A 21422-nucleotide genomic window follows, 5' to 3' on the forward strand; every position below is an offset into this window, starting at 1 on the left:
CTTGAGCGATCTGCCCACCTCGGGCTTTGAAAGTGCTAGACTTACTTGCAGGTATGAGCCACCGCGCCCAGCATTTTTGACAGATATTGAAATACAAAGAGCAATACAATTTTTGTTTGTTTGTTTGTTTTGATGTGGAGCCTTGCTTTGTCGCCCAGGCTGGAGTGCAGTGGCATGATCTCGGCTCACTGCAACCTCCACCTCCCGAGTTCAAGCAATTCTCCTGTCTCAGCCTCCCGAGTAGCTGGGACTACAGGTGCCTGCCACCATACCCGGCTAATTTTTGTATTTTTTTCGTCGAGATGGGGTTTCACCATATTGGTCAGGCTGGTGTCTAACTCCTGACCTCAGGTAATCCACCTGCCTCAGCCTCCCAAAATGCTGGGATTACAGGTGTGAGCCACCACACCTGGCCAGCAATACAATTATTAACTAAACACGTAGCAGTAGAAATCATCCAGAGGAAGCTATTCAGTGGAAACTGTTTTAGTTGAAATATGGATCTCTAGCCAGTAATCACAGCGTTGGAAAATACGTTTTATGTATTTTTTAAATATTTCATGGAATCTTTTGATTTTTACCAGCCTTAAAAAAGAGGGAGTTGGGGGTACAAAAACTTAAGTTTGTTGGTCCTTTTAAGCCTGTGGCATTGGGAAATGACATTGACTCCTTTCCTTTTCCTTGAAAGTTACAAAAATTGGAGGATTATCGCTTTGCTCCTTACTGAGATTATGAAGTTGAAAGACCTTATTTTCCATGGCACAGAGTTGGGGTTTTTGCAGTAGACAACAGTTGGCTTCTACTTTCATTTGTGATTATAATTACTGGAAACTCTCCTTCAAGGCTTCACATGATGTTTCTGTCTGCTCTGTTTTCCCAGAATCCTTGTTGATGAATAGAGAACAAGATTTGCTTTATAGAGAGATAAATGAGGCAGACAGTGGTTAAAATACTGCTGAGAAGTAATGCCCTCATCACTTTCTCTCTACCTCAGCTCCTAATCACCTCTCCCTTTGAATGTCTGTAGCGTTTGTTACTTAATCTCCTCATCTTGCCATTCACCATTACTATGCCATTCTGTAATACTCAATGCCTATTCTTGCAAAATAAATCTTACTTTGCTTCTATGCAGCAGTTGTGGGGTCCTTTCATTTGTTTATTTTTTGTTACCTTTCTCTGCCTCACCCCAGTTTGGGCACAGAGTTAGACTGAGTAACAGAAAAATGAAACTAATCTGGAAGTGAGACTTTTTGTGTTGGATTGGTCTGTGTATCTATGAAGTACTCAAGGGACCTCTTGTCCTACAATATTAGAGCCACATTTTGTATCCCTCCAGTTACTATTGTTATAGAAAAAAGGCTCGGCTGGGTTCTGTGTGTTACCTGGACTTTCAGGAGTCTTGGGTTCGAATATGAGCTCTGACATTTGCTTTTATTGTGACTTCACCTCTCTGACCCTCCGTTTCCTTTTCCATCCATTAAGGTATTGAACTGGATGTCACCTAGTTTCTCTCTGCCCTCAGGAGTCTCTGGCCGCCTTCCTGCACTGTGAACTTGTCTCCTCTGACTGCCTTCCAGTGAGCCACTATAGAGGCCCACCTTGCAGCTACCCTGTTGCAGACTTTAGAGCCAAATGAGAGGACCCTGGATTGATAAGAATAGAAGTAGGGGGGAGGTGCCATTTTTCTGTTCAAGGTTATGGAATTACAAACAAGCCAAAACATACTGGGGAAAGCCTCCCAGGTTAACGTAGCATGAATGGAGGAGCCATGTAGGAGAGCAGCCTCTGTGTGTTTCAGGCCGTAGATCTATATAATGGGGATAATTCTGCTTACAAAATAGAAGATAGAAGCTCCTGGTTTGCTTGTTAAGAAAAATTCTAGAGAGAGGAAGGGGTTGATAGTATAATGGTGATAGAGAGACAAACTTTTTCAACCCATGCTTTTTCAGTAAGCCAGAGGGAAGACCCTGAAGTCAGATGTAGTTGAAGCAATAGAAAAAGCGCACTGTGTCCTGTGAGGGAGGACACATCCCTGCACCCAGATAAATGACAGCCTTGGGGGCAAGTGAGCCCAGTACCATGTCAGTAATTTTTGCGAAAGGTGGGGCGAGAATGTTGTGCCAGGAGCCCGCAGAAGGATTTTTCAGAAGAGAAGGATAAAGGCGTATTTTATTAGTGACCATACAATTGTGTTGATTGTTTTTTACTGAGTTATTAAATATGTCACTTGGGAGTTCTTTGCACTTTATTCACTGAGCACTAGTAAGGATTCCCTAAGAAAACATCATGCCCGAGTCACCTCATTATTTTAATGGGATTACTAGACTAGTAGATGCTAACAGTGTAGCTTTATTCAACATTTGAATTATGTACTTAAATGAAGACAAATTATGCACATGTATCCTAGAACTTAAAAGTATAATTTAAAAAACAAGAAAAAAGAAAAAAATTTTTTAAAAAAAGAAATGGTATCAAAACTTCAAATATTGGTAACATATTTGATAAACACCACTACCAAAGCATTCAGCTTTTTGAAAATAAAGCTACTAGGGCCAGGCACCGTGGCTCACGCCTGTAGTCCCAGCACTTTGGGAGGCCAAGGCGAGCGGATCACCAGGTCAGGAGATCGAGACCATCCTGGCTAACACGGTGAAACCTCGTGTCTACCAAAAATACAAAAATTCAGCCGGGCATGGTGGCGGGCACCTGTAGTCCCAGCTACTCGAGAGGCTAAGGCAGGAGAATGGCGTGAACCCAGGAGGCGGAGCTTGCAGTGAGTGGAGATCATGCCACTGCACTCCAGCCTGAGTGACAGAGCAAGACTCCGTCTCAAAAAAAAAAAAAAAAAAAAAAAGAAAGTAAAGCTACTTATTTGGTAGGTATAATGAAGTCAAAAGACTGATGCTGGTGACATAGCTTCAAATACTGGAAAGTCCAAGTAAAAATTCTTTTGAGGAGATAGGGAAAGAATCTCTTGCAACTTTATAGCGTGATACTTTATGATTATGCTGTTAATGGCTAAAAGTAGCCATAAAAAAAATGAAGACAAACTAGATTGCATGCTTATCAAATTTGTGAGCTAGTTAAGATTCAAAACAACCTTCAAGCATAGGACTGACAAACACAAATTCAGGCATAAGACCATTACCTCTGAATGGGGAGGAAAGGGATGAAATTGAGGAGCCATGTACTAGAAGCTTCAATTTTATTTGTGATGTGTTCTTAAATTGCGCATTGGGCAAATGCTTGAATGTCATCTTATTCTCTAGATTCTTTTTGTTGTTGTTATTGTTTTGTATGTCTGATGCAGTTCATCATTTAAAAGTAAGATTCAAAATAGCCTGGACCAGCCTGGGCAACATAAGGAGAACCTGTCTCTACAAAAAATTTTAAAAACTAGCCAGACTTGGTGATTTGCACCAGTAGTCCCAGCTACTTGGGAGGCTGCGGTGGGAGGATTGCTTGAGCCCAGGAGGTCAAGGCAGCTCAAGTGAGCTGTGATTGGGCCACTGCACTCCAGCCTGGATGACAGAGCGAGACCCTGTCCCCCAAAAAAGCCTTGAAAGACTGGATTGATGGGCTGAGACTATCAAGATAACATTTAATAGAGATATATATCATTCTGATTTTTTTAAAGAAAAGGCAAAATTATATACATGCAAAATGAGGGCTATCTGGCTTCATAGCAGTTTTTGTGGGGGAAAAAATATCTTGGTGAATGAGATATCCTGGTGAACCATGAGAAAGCAGCATGACACTGTTGATGCTTCCAGATAGTGGAGGCTGTAGTCTGCCTGAACTCTATTAGTTAGCCTAAACCCACGTTATTCTCCTTATTATTCTGTTCTGGGCTCCCCATTTTAGGAAGGTCAATGATAAACTAGTATCTGTCAAGGGGAGGTGACCAAGATGAGGAGGAAACCAGACATCTGGAAACAGACTGGAGAAGACTTAGTGGCAACATGATAATAGGCTTTATATATTTGAGAGACTGCCATATGGCAGAAGGCACATAATTCCTCTTTTTTGCTCCATTGGGAAAATGGAAGATAGATTTCAGCTTTTAATTTAAAGAAGAATTTTATGAAAATTAGTATTCTCTATCAAGGAAAAAGAACATATTTCCATAATACTGAGTTTGCGCATCAGCAAAAGTGTTAAGTTTTCAAGGAAAACTGATCACATGTTGAGCATATTTCTGCAGTGCACCTGAGGTTGGACTGGATATCATCAAGGTATCTGTTTGGCATATGCCTTATTTCAGAATAGGTGAACAACTCAGCTGTGGATTCTAAATGTGCAGTGAATGAAATGATCAGCCTGCCTCTAATCCTGTGACAATGTTTGTACATTTTTGTTTATGGGTCCCTCGATCTCTCAAAAGAAGTTGGGATGCCATTCTTGGCATGGCCCAAAAAGTCACAGTGGTTTGCTCTTAAATGTTGCCCTCCAGGAATTAATCTACTAAAATTTAGCCTTTAAGTAACTTCTATAACTGTGTTCTGGATAGTTCCGAAAACATGTTTGGCCTATTAGATGTTATGTCTGAAAAGCATTCTTTATTAATTTAATTATCTTTTTTTGTGGTTGCTGTATTTTTCTCCATTCCAGATGTTGGCTTAAGCCGCATTTATTTTCTGACAAGCAAAAGAACATCTGAGTCTTTGAGAAGTCACAGATGCTTTTCTAAAGAGTGGTTATAATAGAGAACTCTTTATTGTCCCAATTTCCCAAAGTATTTTGAACAGAGTTGCCTGGAGAGAGAGTACAGGAGTCTCCAAGCCTTGCTCATTACAAGTAGAAACACCTGAGAAATAGGGCTTTGCCAGTGCTGTTGACATAGAACTTCCTGCCCTGGCCAGCACTCCACCTGGTCTGTGTTTACTACTAAATTCCATGAGATTCAGAGAAGGGAATTATAGGAAAGGAGTATGCCCCTACCCTTCCCCCGCTGCCCAGCCATCCTAATCTGCTAACAGTTGTTGGGTGAAAAAAGGGTTCTGCTATCCCATCATTCTATGGAAACCCTGGCCCCTTGGTTTCACTATGTGACTGTCTGATACCAGGTCAGGCTTGGGACCAGATTGTTGAGGCACAGGTGTTCAGTGCTGCTCAGTTTTCTTCTTTGCTTATAGGCCAAACTTGCAAAACATGTAAATTCCCCCAGTGTTATCGTCCATGGGGTATTTGTATATTACAGATACATACATTTTGAAATAAAGCAGTAAAACTCTAATGGTGGCATTTTAGGCCTTATATAGGGAGGATCTAGAAGCAAAGATTGGAAGGTTGTTTCCTAATGCTGGGGAAATCACATTGTTTGGGCAGCTACTTACTCTGCCTCCTTTTTACTGTGCCTAGCACTTTATTTGGAGGGCTGTACTCATGGCCCTCTGAATTTCTGAATTCTACCCAGGGTAGTTGAGGTTCAGCGTGTAGTATGAGAAATTATGTTCTGTATTATGTGTCTTTTTTTTGCAAATAGTTCTGGCATAAAAAGATACCTTGTTATCTGTCACCAATTTTTATCTGTTAGTTCCTAATAGGGGCCTGGCCAACTTCACTTCTGGTGCTAGATCTCTTTAAGACCATTTTCTAAATATGTTTTTGAGCAGAAGGAATGAGGAGTTCACCACTTATGGAATGCATTGACAAAGCAAACTAGAAAAACAGAACTTGTAGGGACTAGCTTTTCTTCAATGTTATCTGTTATCCCAACAGGCCAGTTCAGGTCATGTTAGAACAAGTGATTTGATCTGCACACAGCCCCATTCTTAGGTGAAATTTCTGACAATGATGATAATCTATGGCCTATTGCTGCCATTCATACTAGAAGTTAGAATCTAATCAGTTAATTGATTAACCAAGTTTTGTTAAACATTCATTGTGTACCTAGCTAGTGTTAGGTCTTGGGTAAGATGCAAAGTAAAGAAAAAGGTCTTTATGCTTAAAGAACTTACCGTCTAGCTAATTAGGTGAAATACATGCTTGTGAACCTGATACCGTGTATATTAACCACTTAATTATATGACATATACACTAAGGACTGAGGCCTACAAAGAAGGGGAAGAGCATCAGTGGGTTGGAGAAGTCCAGGAGGCTTTCCCAAATAGCAAGGCAGGAAGAAATGTGGGAATTCAGTCTGCCATCCCAGGGACTTTTAGAAATCACCCATGGTGATTAACAAGTCATGTGAGAGGAGTGAAAAGTCAGGGGGATCCAACAAGGGGAAGATTGTGATGGAGAGTTTTATGATTCATAACTTGGAAGGCATCATAAAGAGCTTTGCTTCCACTTGAACCAAGGGTGACCCAGGAAATTCACAAAATAAATGGTTTGCTGTTTAACAGGAGAAACCATTGATGGTGCATCTTTGGTAAGTTTAATAAAGAACAGTATTTGTCCTGAGTGTTGCATTTAAGTCTTGTGGAAGTAATGAAATGTAGTGGGAAAAAAATTTAAATTTAGTAATACATAACATTTTAAAGTATCTTAACAGTGTTTTTCCATACAGAACTTTTATTTCCTTGTTCTTAAATTGTTTCTCAAAAATTGTAGGGAATTGAACAATGAGAACTCATGGACACAGGAAGGGGAACATCACACTCCGGGGACTGTTGTGGGGTTGGGGGAGGGAGGAGGGACAGCATTAGGAGATATACCTAATGCTAAATGACGAGTTAATGGGTGCAGGAAATCAACATGGCACATGGATACATATGTAACAAACCTGCACATTGTGCACATGTACCCTAAAACCTAAAGTATCATAATAAAAAAAAATTGTAGTGAAGGTGCTCTGCAGGCATTTTTAATGCTGAATTGAAGGATTTCACATTATCAAGCCCCAAATGCTGACTGATAGGCAGTCATCCTACACAGTAGGGAACATTTTAGATCAAAAATGTATTTTTTTCTTCCAGAAGAAAATATGAATTGGGAAACAGAATAAGAAGGTAAAGATAAATTATAGAAGGCTTCAAATGAGAACAAGGAAAAATAATGACATAGTGTGTTTCAGTTAGCTTTCTCTGACTGGAATATGTTTTCCCTTTCCCTCTGGGCCTTGGCCCCCACCCGTCTATTTCTAACCTTCTAGTAAAAGCAAGCTACACATGTTACGTCAGCTGCTCAGGATACCTACACCCTCATGTCCTTTTACTTTTTCCTTCCTCACTCACTTTGAACATTGTGACTCTTGACTGCTCATCTTGCCTCCCTTCTAACCAGTTATAGACATTCTCTTCTTCACCATTTATTCTTCTCTGTCTCTTTATATTGTGATCACTCTTCATCACCAGTTCATCCTTCCATTAAGTGTATTTACTGAGGGCCTACTTTGTGCCCTTGCCCAACCCAACACCCCTACTCTCATCACCTCTCATTTGCAAGAGAAGATGTGGAGGCCATCAGGTGTGAGTTCTCTCCATGGAGAAACCCACTCTACCCACAGTCCTCTCCTTTGTTTTATAGCCAGGCTCTTGGAAAAGGTGGTCTGTGTTTAGTCTCCACTTTTCCCCTCCTTAACCCACTGCAGCCTGGCCACTTCTTCCACCGCCTCACTAAACTGCACGAACAAAGGTAAAATAGGAGTGACCTCCTTGTTAAAAAAGCCACTGGGTGCTTTTCATTCCTTCTCATTTCTGCTTTTTCTCTGGAATTTGGTGATATTGCAGACTCCTTTCTTCTTGAGTTCTTTCTTCTGTGGCTTCTCTGGCCATTATTTCTTTCTCTCCTTGGAGGGCCCCCTTCCTCCCGTTGCCTCTCAAACATTGGTGTACCTGTTTGTCCTGCCCTCAAACCTTTTCTTTTTCACTTTGCATGCTCTCTCTGGGGTTACCACTCACCTACACTTACCTAGTCCTAGATCTAGAACTCATATGGAATCACAAGTTCAGCTTTCTATTGGACAGCTTCTTCTGCGTGTCTCACACACATCCAAAAGTTGAGAATTTCAATTATCTCTGCACACTGAAGTTTGAGCAGCCCTCTTTTAGGGCCTAGTACAATGTCTGACATCTTGCTCTACCTGGCTAGCTGCAGTCAGGGGACTTCTTTAAGGGAAACATATCAGAATCAGGACTCAGGGTGTCACAGAGGCTCCTCCTGCTGTCAGTGACTGTGTTCATGCATACCCAGTAACAAAGGAGCATTGGTTTAAAAAATCACTGACTTCCGAAAGCCCTCCAGTAAGTTTGAAGTGATTTGCTTTGCTTACGTTGATTATCATCAGTTTGAGGTAGCAAGTAGCAGGTGCTGGTACCTTTCTTTGGAGGCAAAAAGCCAAGGCCCAGAGAGAGTAGACATAATATGCCCACAGTCAAAAAGTGACTCCCTAAGGAGTCAGGGCAAATTCATTTATTCACTCACTCAACAGATATTTATTGAAAACAATTATGTTTCAGGCACTAGAAATAGAGTGGTGAATCAGACAGATACGGTTTTTGGCATAATGAGGTATCCTTTTTGATGATGCTTCTTATCTCTATCTTTTTTGCTCCTATTTTTTCCATCCTGATTAGTGATAAATGATAATTAGCAAATGTTTACTATGAGCCAGGCAATATTTTAGGACTTCACACATATTAACTCATTTAATCATGATGACAACAGTATCAAGTCGTTGTTATTATCCCATTCCACGGAGGGGGGAAATGTTGGGCAGTAGGAACTTTCTAAATGTGTCCTACCTAGCTCATACTGGTAGTGATAAGGCGTGAATTTGAACCCAAACAATCTGACTCTAGAACCCATGCTGTTAGCGACTGCTTTAGCTGTTCTAGCTCTTAACACTGTAATACTTGCTTTTGCTCATCTGTTTATGATACTGTATCCGTGAAGTATGACAGGGTAGTTCTCAGCATGCCAAAATTAACCTGCAGCTTTACCTAACAAACATTTGGACTTACTTTGCTTTCTTGAGATATTTCCCCCCTTGGGCATTTCGTTGGCAGTAGTCTCCTTTTCTAATCTGAAATCAGGAGAAAAGGAAGAAAAACTTGCAATAAAGCTTAAGTGGTTGTGACAGGTTGCTAAATAAAACTGGCTCAACTGAAGTTTTGAGATTCTTGAGAAACACTGAGAATTTCTTACAAAAGAAATTTTCCTTATTATAATAGGAAATCATGGGTCATTGCACAGTTATGTGTCTTAGTAAAGAGAGAATGTGGCTTGAGGCTAAGAAGCCTAAAATCTTCATGAGATTATTTGTGAGCTGCTATTTATGCATAATTTTTAAACTCTTAGAAAATATGTTTTCTATCTGTCTTTAGTATGTCATCTTGTTTCCACTGCTTTACATAATTTTGAAAATCTTTAAGGTTGCTAGAAAAAAAAAGCAGTAATAGCAAATGTTTACATAAGAATTTAAGTTTAGAGTGTACTTTCTCATATAGTAACTTTATGGTTTCTCTTTTTACTCTCTTACAAAGAAAACAGTCATGAGGATATCAATTCATGTTGAAACTTTTTTATATTGCCAATGTTTTGTTATGTAGTAATTGTAAACTGATTTGGAAAAAAAGGAGATCTAAATCTGTGAAGTGTTTACATTACTGAATAGTATGAAAGGAAGGTTTTGTTACTTAAGATTGCATATAATAACTTTAGGAAACTGCTTTAATGGGTAAATAACAATAGCATCTGGTTAAGTTGTTAGTTGATCATCTGTACTCCAAGGCCTCTGAAGTGGGTTCACACCCCCCTTTGTTTGACAGTTTTATATCTTTTATGTACATAGTCCTACTTCCCACTTTTCATAATTATCCAAAGGTTACCAGCCAAAACCTGTGTGGAGGGTACACGGAGGATGAGATGTGTCCCTTGGGGTTTTTGCATTAGGGAAAATTCCTGATCTGGGACATTTGTGCCCTGACCACCAGCCCCCCAAGAGATGCCACATTTCTGTCTACTTTAGATGAAAACTCTCAGTCCTACAGTAGGCTGTAGTAGGCCTCAGTCTGAATAATCACAAAACCAAAAATAGGTGTGCCCACATTAATGAGATTTTTCTGTTCAGTCTCTACAGGGTCCAGAGCATTAACAAAATATATATTTGTATGAAATCTACAGGCTACTGTGTAAATAAGCCTGCTCCCTTTTGGTTATTAAATCATACAGGAAAGAAGCATCTGTTTTAGCAGAAACTGTGGAAAAATACATCTAGGTAGCCCAGGAAAAGTTGAATTGTTACTGAGGGATGTTTCACCACAGACAAGAAAAGAATTTACAAAGCAGTGGGCAGAAAATATTTTCAGACACTAATCTGTCTTTTGGGGTGATGTGTGAGTAGCATTGGTTTGTTTCTTGCTTGAATGTTTATTCATTTTTTTCCCAGGAGAATCCCTTTTGCTCAGCTTCTTTCCAGTTTGGATAAAATGAAAAGTAAAATTGACTTAATACTAATTATAACCTGCATAATTTTACTGAAGAGAAACTTAAGAAATAGAATTATTTTTTCTAGTTAAGCTTCAGGGTCATGTAATTATTATAATTCCATCATTTAGTATACCCCCACCCTTTTTTCTGCGTGATTTAAGACATCAGAATTTAATTTGTAGCCAGAATGAAAACTGGACTTAGGAAAACCTTGAAAAGACGAGGGAGAGATTTGCATTCTGCTGCATGGTTGAACATGTCTCTAAAGTAGCAGCTTTAGAACGCCATGTCCTGATAGAATTCCCCGTTGAAAGCTAGCCAGCAGAGCAGCTTCCCTGTGTCCTCCTCCTTGCCTGACCCACCATGAAGTGTCACGAGGGCCCTAGATATGAACCTCAGGGGCTCCACAGCGTCACAGAAGAGAACCAGCGTCGCTGGGCAATCCATGATGTGGCACAGAAGCCCCAGGCTCTAGATTTTGTAATTGGCCACCCACCCTGGCGCAACCTTGGATAAATATTCCTGAGTTCTAAGTAGGATGAGGAATTTAAATCCCTGTTTTTTCCTGAGTTCTTCCACAACCAATCCACGACATTGTATGAGATCTGAGTGGAGTGCCCATGCTTGGAGAGGGAATAAAGGGAGCACGTTCTACTACTGCTAATGAATACATACTCCAATTAACAGTCCCTTTTTCCCTAGGAATGATGCCACTGGAAGGGCCAGATCTGACTCCACTGTAGCCACTGACCCAGATCAGCTTTACCCCTAGGGTAATTGAAACCTGTATTAAATGATTTGACAGGTCATAAGCAGTGCCCGCTACCCACTTAATTTTCTCAGGTGCCTCCTCCATTGTGAGCTAAACAATGGAGATTTTCATTCTTTTAGTATATGGTTTTGATCCCTTCTAAAATGGACATCTCAGTGGAACATAAATTACTTAAAAGTTATTAGTAGTCATTTATGCCATAGTATGAATTAGTTTACGTTTCTTTGGTTTTGACAGGAAGATAAATAGAATACGTTGGGGAGAAAATGTAGAACTTGAAACAAAGGGAGAAAGCAAGTTGCCACCTTTAGAAGACTGCAGTGATTTCTTTCCCATTAGAATTTGCTCTCATGTTTTCAGTGAAACAGGGCATCGTGTTTTCCATTTACCTCTGCTTTGTGGCAGGGAAAGACTTGGAGTTCTTTTTACAGCTTTAACTCTTTCTTACCCCTTCTAGATGTAGTTCCATTTCCTTTCTAAGATGAAAGCTTGTCTTTGTGCCCTCCCAGAATAGTTCCAAGCAGCAGAACACAGTGAATCCTTCCAGATAAAAGACGCTGCTGATAAAGTGCCAGATTGTTATCAGAGAAGCAGTGAGGGGAGTCAAGTCCCTACCATTAATTACCTAGTTACAGTTTTGTTTATATCCCGTTCATTTGGGGCATGTTTTTCTTGGACAGTTTCTCATCTATGTTCTGAACTGCAGTCTGAAGTTTGTAAAAATCCCAAAGGTCAAGGAATAGTGGGTTCCTAGTTTTCTGAAAGGTTTAATGGCAAGGAAGAGAAGATCAAAGTTTCTGTCTTTCATCTGGAAGGAAATAGACAAATGCTTCATTTTGGTGGTTCATTCCTCACCTCAAGCATACAAACCATAGTATGTTGGATGAACTCCGACTTCGAATACCTAGCCAAGAAGTTACCTGGAAATAGAATTTTTTCTATTTCACGTCATTGGTTGAAGACGTGAGTATCAACCAATGAATGTCTAGATATCCACACATCAAGGCCAGAGTCCAGTTGAATCTAAAATAAAACTTCTTGGTAAATGTACTTGATGCCACTGAACTGTACATTTAAAAATGGTTAAAATGGTAAATTGTAGGTTATGTGTGTCTTACCACAACAAAAGTAAATATTACTTCCTGACAGCTCCAGTGCTTCAGTCACAGTTGGAAATACAGTTGGACCTCATCCAGTCATTTATGGATTCAACCAACTGTAGATCAAAAACATTTGGAGAAAAAGTAAACACAACAATAAAATGTAATGCAAATGTAAAAACAATACAACATAACAACTTACATAACATTTACATTGTATTAAATATTATAAGTATTCTAGAGATTATTTAAGGTGTACCAGAGGATATACATAGGTTATATGCAAATACTGTGCATACTTTACATAAGGGACTTGAGCATCTCACGGGTCCTAGAACCAATCCTCTGAGGATTCTGAGGGCCAACTGTACAATGTGGGTGGGCTGCATGGCCTGCATTATTTTGAATGGGATTGCTGTTGCATATAAAGCATTACGTATCCATTTAAGAACTGTGGGACTGTGAGTACCGAATACCTTAATAAACAGAAGAAGATGAAGAGACCATTTTGTCACCATCATATGAACATACTAGGAAGTTTGGGATTGGAAAATAGCCCTTTCTGTCTTGAAAATGATTGACTGAACCATGATAGCCACTCTTTTCTACAAATGAACCAAAAGAAGAGGCAGTGGGTCACTTGATGGCTGAAATAGTAGTGCCTAAGGCTTTGATGATCAAATAGTGGTATTGAAATGTTCCACGACTAGAAATGTAGTATTAGGTAAGATAACCTCATCTGTGGTATCTGGCAGCCATTAAGTAGCCAAGCATATATTTCTTGACTGTATTAAATTTGTATCTCACCTTATGCTGCTATATTAGGTTCTGTCCAAAACCCAACCCATCTTTGCTAATAAGACTGCTGACTTACGATTCAGCCAGCCCTCTCAGCCTCACTGGTGATGGGGCGTGGGTGGTGGAGGGGTTTTAGGACTAGACTGTTGTGTTTTTCTCATCAAACCAAGAAACTTCTCAGACCCTGCAAACATGTTACCTGGTAACATAGCTACAGTATGAATTTTAGGATAGAAGGAAGGGAGGGAGGAAAGGGAAAATAAAGAAAATAGCCCTATGACATAGCTACAGTATGAATTTTTAGGATAGAAAGGAGAGAAGAGGGGAGAGAGGGAAATAAAGAAAATAACCCTATTTCAAATCATGAAGCTTTTTTTATCGTTAACCCCAAATGCCCTTAACTCAGAACTCTGACCAAAAGTTGTCTCTTTTTTCCCTGTAAGTGTGTATTGAACTCATGCACTCATGTCTATCATCATTTGAAGGTAGTTATGAGACATTCATTATGACTTCAATAACTTCCACATATTTAAATTTAGTGTTTTCTTTAGAAAAGGCTAGAAAATATAGGGATTTAGGAAGAAGTTAAGGTAAACTTAAAATATATAAAAGCTCACTTTGAGTGAAAACAAGTAAAAACAAGCCCTGACCTTCTCAGAGGTAAGAAAAGTTGAAATTAAATGTATTCTTTAGGAAATAAAGACTTTGCCAAGAATAGCATGGTTAGTTAAAGCAGTCTGGTGTGGAAGGTGTGTCTTTTAAAAAATAAGATTTCTTTACTTTCTTCTTGACTAATGGTTTTGTCAGAAGAACCATTTGAATAATAAATGAAATGCTTTGAAGTATATAGGGGAGTGGAGAACTTTTCTGTGACTTGTATGAACTGGTGATACAGATTATAAACTAAGTGATGCCAAATTCCACCAGTTTACCCAGGATCTGAACACTAGCAAATGTAGTCAAAGCCATAGAAATCTGCTGATGAAATCATGAAAATGAACAGAAGTGATCCAGATTGTTTAACTTCTTTTGAAATATTATATTTATTAGATTTTAGCACCCAAAAGTTAAACAGTATTGAATTTCACACATAGCACTTTATTTTTAATCTTGGGTTGAAGATTATGCACTTGGCATGACTGAAGAGTGACTCATACATTTTGTACCGACTTTATTAGTAGTAGTATTATTTTGATAGGCAAGGAAGAAAGCCAGGGAGTAAAATCATACTGAATTGAGGCTAAATTTGTCAGATTGAACTCAAACGGAAATAAAGAATGTCACTTAATTTTCTTCTTTTTATATTCATGTGTGTATCCCCTGTGAAGACTTTGAATGCTACTCATGTTTAAAATCTAACATAAAATATCATCTGATCATCAAAATTGGCAGTGGGAATTAGCAGTATTTTCTTCAAATTAATGTCTCAAACTCTGCCACAGCTAAAATCTCATCACCTGGACACTTTGAAAGATGTGACCAGTATTCTTTACTGACGTGTTTCCCATCTTAAAACACAATCACCATGAAATTAATATACTAAGTCTTGGTCACAATCCAGGGAAAGACTTGAAGGTAATGTGATTCTTCTCATAATTAGTAACCTAATTAAATGCTAGAGGGGTTCAGCTATATAGCAGTGTACCATGCTTCTGAACAAAGATACCACCACCATTGAAATTGTATACTTGTAACACTAGTATATTTTTAATTAGTGGCAGGGTATAGGTGTATGTAATCAGTTTTGTTTCATCTTCTAACTGCACAGCAGTCTCCATTGTGCATTCATTTGGAATATATTGAAAAATCCACTGATTTGGCTTCTGTTTGTCAGAATTTAGGGTGACTAAAACTGGTATGAGTTGAAAATTACCTTTTCACGATGGAATAAGCAAATTAAAAGGCTGTTCAAAATATTAGAAAGCAGGTTTAATCTAATCAAGTTGGGGGGAGGGGAATCTTTTACCTTAATAACCACTACAAAATCATACCGCTGAATACAGCAGGTGAGTTTATTAAAGCTGGCCCAACAAATTTGGCATCACTTGGTTGAATAATTGGAGCTGTCAAGTGCCCTTAAAATGAATAAAATTGAATTTCTTTTAATATGTGCTATTGTTGTTCACTTCTGTGGTGGTAAAAATATCAGAGATGGGGAACACTCATTTTTGCAACTAGCACAGGCTGTACGGTGAGACAGACTTGACTTTGAATCCTAGCTCATACATTCATTCCCTTTGTGAGCCTGGGCAAGTCAGTTAACTTCTCTGAGCCTGTCTAGAACATGTGAAAGATTCAGAACATTGTCCAAAAAAAATTTTTTGTTTTTTAATTCTTGGGTGATTGTTAGGATTTAAGTGTTTATTGATTTGATTTTTTAAAAGAGCACAAGGAAACATTAATTCTGGTTGTAAAAGTTTAAAGGAAATAGCTGGGCTTGTTTAGTCTGAGGAAGAGAAGACTTGAGATGTTTTGGAGATGGAGCTGGAGGCTAAGAAAGCAAGACAGAATGTATAACAACTTTTCTAATGTATATGAAAGATTATTCTTTTAAAAACTTTATTGGGGTACAATTGATGTAAAATAAACTGCACATGTTTAAAGTATACAATTTGATATTTTTATATACCCATATCACTGTCATGGTAAGGAACATAGCCATCACCCTTTGTAGTCCTTACCCAACCTCCCCTCCCCCACCTCCTGGCAATGATTGTTTTATGTTCTGTCGCTAGAGATTAATTTGCATTTCCTAGCATTTTAAGTAGACAGACTCATACAGGATGCATTCTGTTTCGTCTGGCTTTTTCACTCAGTATAATTATTTTGAGATTCAGCCATGTTGTTAGGTGTATCCGTAGCTTGTTTCTTTTTATTGCCAAACGGTATTCGGTTGTATGGATATACTGCAATTTGTTTGTGTACTCAGCTGTTGAACAACATTTGTGTTGTATCCATCAACTAGTAACAAATAACTTGCTAGGAACAATCATGCAGGAGTCTCTTTTTGGACTTAGGCTTTCATTTCTCTAGTGTAAATACACAGGACTTGAACAGGTGAGCTGAGTGGTGAGTGTATATTTAACTTGTTAAGAAACTGCCAAATTGTCTTCCAGAGTGATTATACATTCCCACTAGTAGAGTATGAGAATTCTAATTGTTCCATATCCTAGCCAACACTTGGTATGCTGAGTCTTTTTAACTTTAGCCTTTCTAGTGAGTATATAGTAGTATTTCACTGGGGTTTTAATTTAAACTTTACTAATGTCTAAGGATGTTGGGCATCTTTACATGTATTTGGCATTCATGTATCTAATTTGCTGAAGTGTCTGTTTGAAGCTTTGACCAAGTTTTTCTGTTAGGTTGTTTGCTTACTTTTCTTCTCTCTCTCTCTCTTTTTTTTTTTTTTTAAGAGATGAGATCTTGATCTGACACCCTAGCTGGAGTGCAGTGGCACAGTCACAACTCACTGTAGCCTCAACCTCCTAGGCTCAAGCAATCCTCCTACCTCAGCCTCCTGAGTAGCTAGGACTACAAGCACATGCCACCATGTCTGGCTATTTTTTTTTATTTTTTGTAGAGACAGGGTCTCATTTTGCCCAGGCTGGTCTTGAACTCCTGGCCCCAGGCAATCCTGCTGCCTCAGTCTCCCAAAGTGCTGGGATTACAAGTGCGAGCCATCATGCCTGCTTTTGTTTTCTTATTATTCTGAATATATTTTGGATACAAGTCTTTTAGACATAGATTTATTTCTTTCCCTGCCATGTAGAACCAGAAAAACAAAATTAAATTACAGCAAGAAAAAGTATAATTATACTATATAAGGAAGTATTTTTTTGACTGGCAGTGTAAACATGGGTACTGGGATAACCAAAGGAGGATGTCAGACTTTCTCAGCGAGTATTTAAAAACTGACTGGCAGTAGTCTATTTGGGCTACTGTAGACATGCTGAAATATGACTCAACTTACCTAATTGCAATTTTCATTTGAGAAAAGATACCTTGAATGAGTCTGTTGCTAATATCTCAGTATCTGTTGCTCTTTTGTGTCATTTTTTCAGGCCAAAAAAAAAAGCAAGTTTTTGGAATTTTTCAAAACTTTCCTTGTACTTTATTATTTTTAAAAATTCATTCTTTCTGGTTTTAGCTTGAAGTGTCTCTGTGAAACATGAGGAGGGTCATTCAGGGGCATTAATTAGCTTCAGCAAAAACAAATTGCAGTCTTCTGCAAAGCAATCAAATTAAAAGAAATACTCAAATTTCTCTCATACAGCAGTAGCACCAATCATTGTTTTAGCTGATGGCATTGGGAAGATTCATTTAACCCTCTGTAGATGCAAAATAATTAAAGAGATTCTAGAGAAGAGGTTCTACATGATGAAAGGAGTTGGAGTGGTTGTAGCCCTCAGACGAGTAAAGGGTGCTTTCATGACAGGATTCCAGTAGAGTTAATGAAGGGTTTTCCTCTGTGTAGAAAACACTGGTCATTTGTTCTCCAACTCCATAGAGGCTCAAACTAGAAAAAATTGGCTCCAACTATAGAAAGATTGAGTATGGTTAGTGTTAGACATAAAACTTTTATTATTAGCATCAATATTATGAGATTAAGCAATGGAACAATAGAGGTCATAATGATATTGTAAAATAAAAAAGATAGCTATCTGCCTGGAATGTTTAAATGTCCATGATTGAATTTTGTTTTTGAAGGGGACTTTGGAGATCATTTATTCTAATAAGCTTTTATAGATGAGGATGTGAAAGGACATTATGTAACTTGCTGTGGCCACATTGTTAGATACTCATATTTTAATTTTAGGATGTCTTAAAAGTAGCCTTGCGTAAGAGACACGAAGGAAACCGTGTAAGTGCTTCTGCTTCACAGTAGGTTTCACTTCACCAAAAAAGTCACTTAAAGCTGATGACTGTGTATTTCTTCTACGCTCAAGAAGATTCTGCCAATGTGCTGACAAGTATGTGTCTTTTCTTGTCATTAGTAATGTTGAAGATTTTTATTCTTGGGCAATTCAAACTTGTCTTTAAATAAATACTAGACTTTGCTCAGGGGCCCACCTAATCTTCTCAGTATCGTTCCAATTTTAGTATATGTGCTGCCCAGGCAAGCACAAAATCAATACTATACTTTGAATGACTGTAAGTGATTTGACCTGAGGTGATCAGTACTGAGAGAGGACACCAGGAGACACTACCACAGCATTTGTGGAACCTGTCGCAGTCTGATGTGGGGTTCTTCATAAACTGTTGGTTGATGGCTGCAACTTGGTGGATGACTTGCTTCAAAGTCCTGGTGACTAATTTGCCTTCCTTAAAGATAATATTGAATAAAGCTTTAGACTTTGTTTTGTTTAGCACTAGTTAGAGCAGTAGGAAACGTATTTAGACTACCAATTCCTTATGTATGAGACCTGCAAATACGCGTTCTAGCCATTGAAATTAGTGGGATAAATTGCCTATAAAGGTTACCTCATTCATTATCACAACAAAAAAATTGGCACAAGATATTTTATTTGGTTGTGGTTACATTTTATTTGGGAATTCATCATTCTTTTTATGTTCCCACTAGACTATCTAGAGTGAAAACCCACATATATTTATATAATATTATGTACTTTATTTTAAAGGGTTTATCTGAGTACTAAAAATGAGAGAAAATATTTTAAAGTACCTAGCACATTGCCTGGCATCTAGCAGGCTCTCAGTAAATATTCCTACCTTCACTTCCTTTTTTCCTTTCTTCTTTTTAGCGTGGATATCAGAATCTTTTATAAATGTAACAGGTGTATGTTGAGCATTCCCTTGACTCACAGGATGTTTAGATTGTCTAAGATTTTAATACCATTTCAGAGATAATCACCTGAAAAGTTAAATTGGTCAAAGAAAAATTTACTCAGCACCTATGATTTGTCCAGTCAGCCTTGGACTAGAATTAGAGTACTTTGAATACTAGAATAAGAATTTGTATTTAATGTGACAATAAAGAGCTATCATAGGTTCTAGAAAATTTGAAAGCTAAAAAAAGTTTTTTAATGGCAATAAAAGCATTCCTTTCTAAACCTTCTATCTATATATAGTAGGGTTATATATAATAGGGTTTAAAAAATAAGATGGTAAATTCTCTCTATTCCTTTGTGTAGTGTCTTAAAATGACTACCCATTCCAGTGTTTGTGAACTGAAAAATCAATCACTGTAAATATGGAATCTCTTGCTCTAAAGGATAATGGTGTGAGTTTCAACTGTATTAAATCACTTTGAGAACTTGGCCTTTGATCAGTCAACACCAAAGGAAAGCCAGTTACTGATTTCTCAGACCCATCCACTGTCTGCAAGGAAAGGAGACATGCTGAGGGGCCAAGTGTTATTATGTTCAGCCCCCTTTAAAGAGTCAGTGGCTGCCTGAATGTGCTCATTTCTTGGTTGTTTGTGTAGCCCAAGCGGAAACACTGTGAAGGGTTTTGGATTGGGAGGAATGTGCAGCCCTTTCATTCAGTCTGCATATGCTGCAGCCCAGCTCCTGCCTTACACGCAGCTCATCCCAGCCCAAGAACCCCGAGGGTAGATCCGGAATGCTTTTCCAGCTGTTGCATGAGGAGAACAGTAGACCAGAGTGTGGCTCATTGGTACAGGGTCAGAGAGAAACCCCTCAGATAGGCTGGGAGGGAAGATTATGCCAAAATTTCAAACTAAGGCTAGCGGTTATTTTTACTTGCTTAGGAAAGATGATTCCCTTTATTTTCTAGGGCTCCCAATGTCTTTGTATGTACTTTGCTATAAAGTCTTTTCCATGTTTTTCCCAGAGTCAGGAAAGAATTATTGCTAAGGTATAGCACATTTCAGTGCCCCTGAGGAGAATCTTCTTCCCAGCTGTCTAAAACATTTGGTTGGAATCTGAAAAATTTAGTTTCAAATTGTATTTGTTGTTTTCTCAAAAAATGATGAAATTTAAATGAAATTTCAGATGAAATGTAATTTTCATGCTTCATCTCTACATTTTGATCAGCTAGTAACCAGAAATTAGCATTCAGAAATCGTGCATCTTTTCATTTATTTAAGAATATTTCTAATTCTGAACAATTAAAGCATATTGTTTAGAGAGCTTTTAGAGTAACAACCGCATTGTATACCTTCACCCCTCCCTGTTGGAAAATTTCCTTGCCTTATTTCCTAGCACGGAAAGGGATGGTATGAATAAGTAGCCATAGCCCGTGCACCTGGGACTGTGTTTCTGCCACATCAGGTTGCTGAGTGCCGTGCCTGTTTCTTGCAGGGGCAAGTGAAGGGATGTCCAGATGATGGAGGCTGATTTCTAGCTCCCAGCAGCTGACATTTCACAGCCTGGAATTAATAGCCTGTGGCCTGTCAGCCTGGGCCACTGGGAGGCAGTGTGAAGTTGACCTCAAAAGCATGCTTTTCTGAGGCTTAGACTTTGTGGTTGGGCTTGTCTCAAGTGGTCACACACTACAGGTTTCAGATGTTCTGTTGTGGCTTATTGTTGGCCTTTCTTCATAATTTTTTTTAAGGGTTTAATGTGTTGCTTAGAATTAATTTGCAAAGACCTTTGAGCTGCCCGATAGATAACGTATTTAAACATTCTACGTGAAGTTACTTTGTGTGTCTGGAAATGTGCAGTTTTTAGCTTAGCTACTGTCTACAGCTCTTATTTTCTCCTTACTACCCAAACCAAAGATTTTTAAAAATGAAACTTTAAAAGCCCCGAACTCATTACTCTTCCAAGAAATATATTTGAATAAAGAAATCCCTGAGCTATGCAGAGGGCAAAATTACAGTCAATGCAGTTTTTATGTGCTAGTGGTTTGAATTGCAGGAAAAGGAGCAACTAGTTTGGGTGGTGGTGGTAGATCCTTTGATGAATGGAATATTGGCATAGGAAGAACAAGTAGAGAATCTGGCAACCTTGGCCATCACTGAACTCACCTGAGAATGTGGAAAAGGGCTTCAGGAATGCCACATTTATAACAAAAACATATTCAATAGTTACAGGACATGCAGAAATATCTGCTTTTTCCAACCCACTGGATACAAACTGTGTGTGTGTGTGTGTGTGTGTGTGTTTTCTCTCTTTTATGCATGCACACATACCCACACATATATGTTTTCCTGAAGGCAAGATTTGAAACTACGAACCACACAGAATAAAAAGGAAAAAGAAATCTTGGTAGAATAGCAGTATAGTTGACAGAAAATAGACTTGGGCCCTGGACCTGGAGAATAAAGCCAATGGGCTTCACATAAACAAGTGAATAGGCCCCAGAGAAGCTCAAGCCTCCTCTCCTTTCCAGGTCATTTAGAGGGGAAGGAGGAGGGTAGGCCTTTGTGAGGGTAGGCCTGTTTGGTACAG

General features: G+C 38.7%; 1 protein-coding gene and 1 non-coding gene across 5 annotated transcripts in view; one reads left to right on the top strand and one right to left on the bottom strand.

The window, feature by feature from the left end:
* THADA (THADA armadillo repeat containing) overlaps positions 1–21422 on the top strand; it is a 359204-nt gene that overhangs the window by 164289 nt on the left and 173493 nt on the right. The window lies entirely within an intron of this gene.
* Positions 18065–18171, bottom strand: LOC116484345 (U6 spliceosomal RNA). Its single transcript, XR_004252522.1, has one exon. It is a non-coding gene; the product is annotated as a U6 spliceosomal RNA (small nuclear RNA).

This window comes from Hylobates moloch, unplaced genomic scaffold, assembly GCF_009828535.3.
Source record: "Hylobates moloch isolate HMO894 unplaced genomic scaffold, HMol_V3 SCAFFOLD_15, whole genome shotgun sequence".
In the NCBI taxonomy this organism is placed as follows: domain Eukaryota; kingdom Metazoa; phylum Chordata; class Mammalia; order Primates; family Hylobatidae; genus Hylobates; species Hylobates moloch.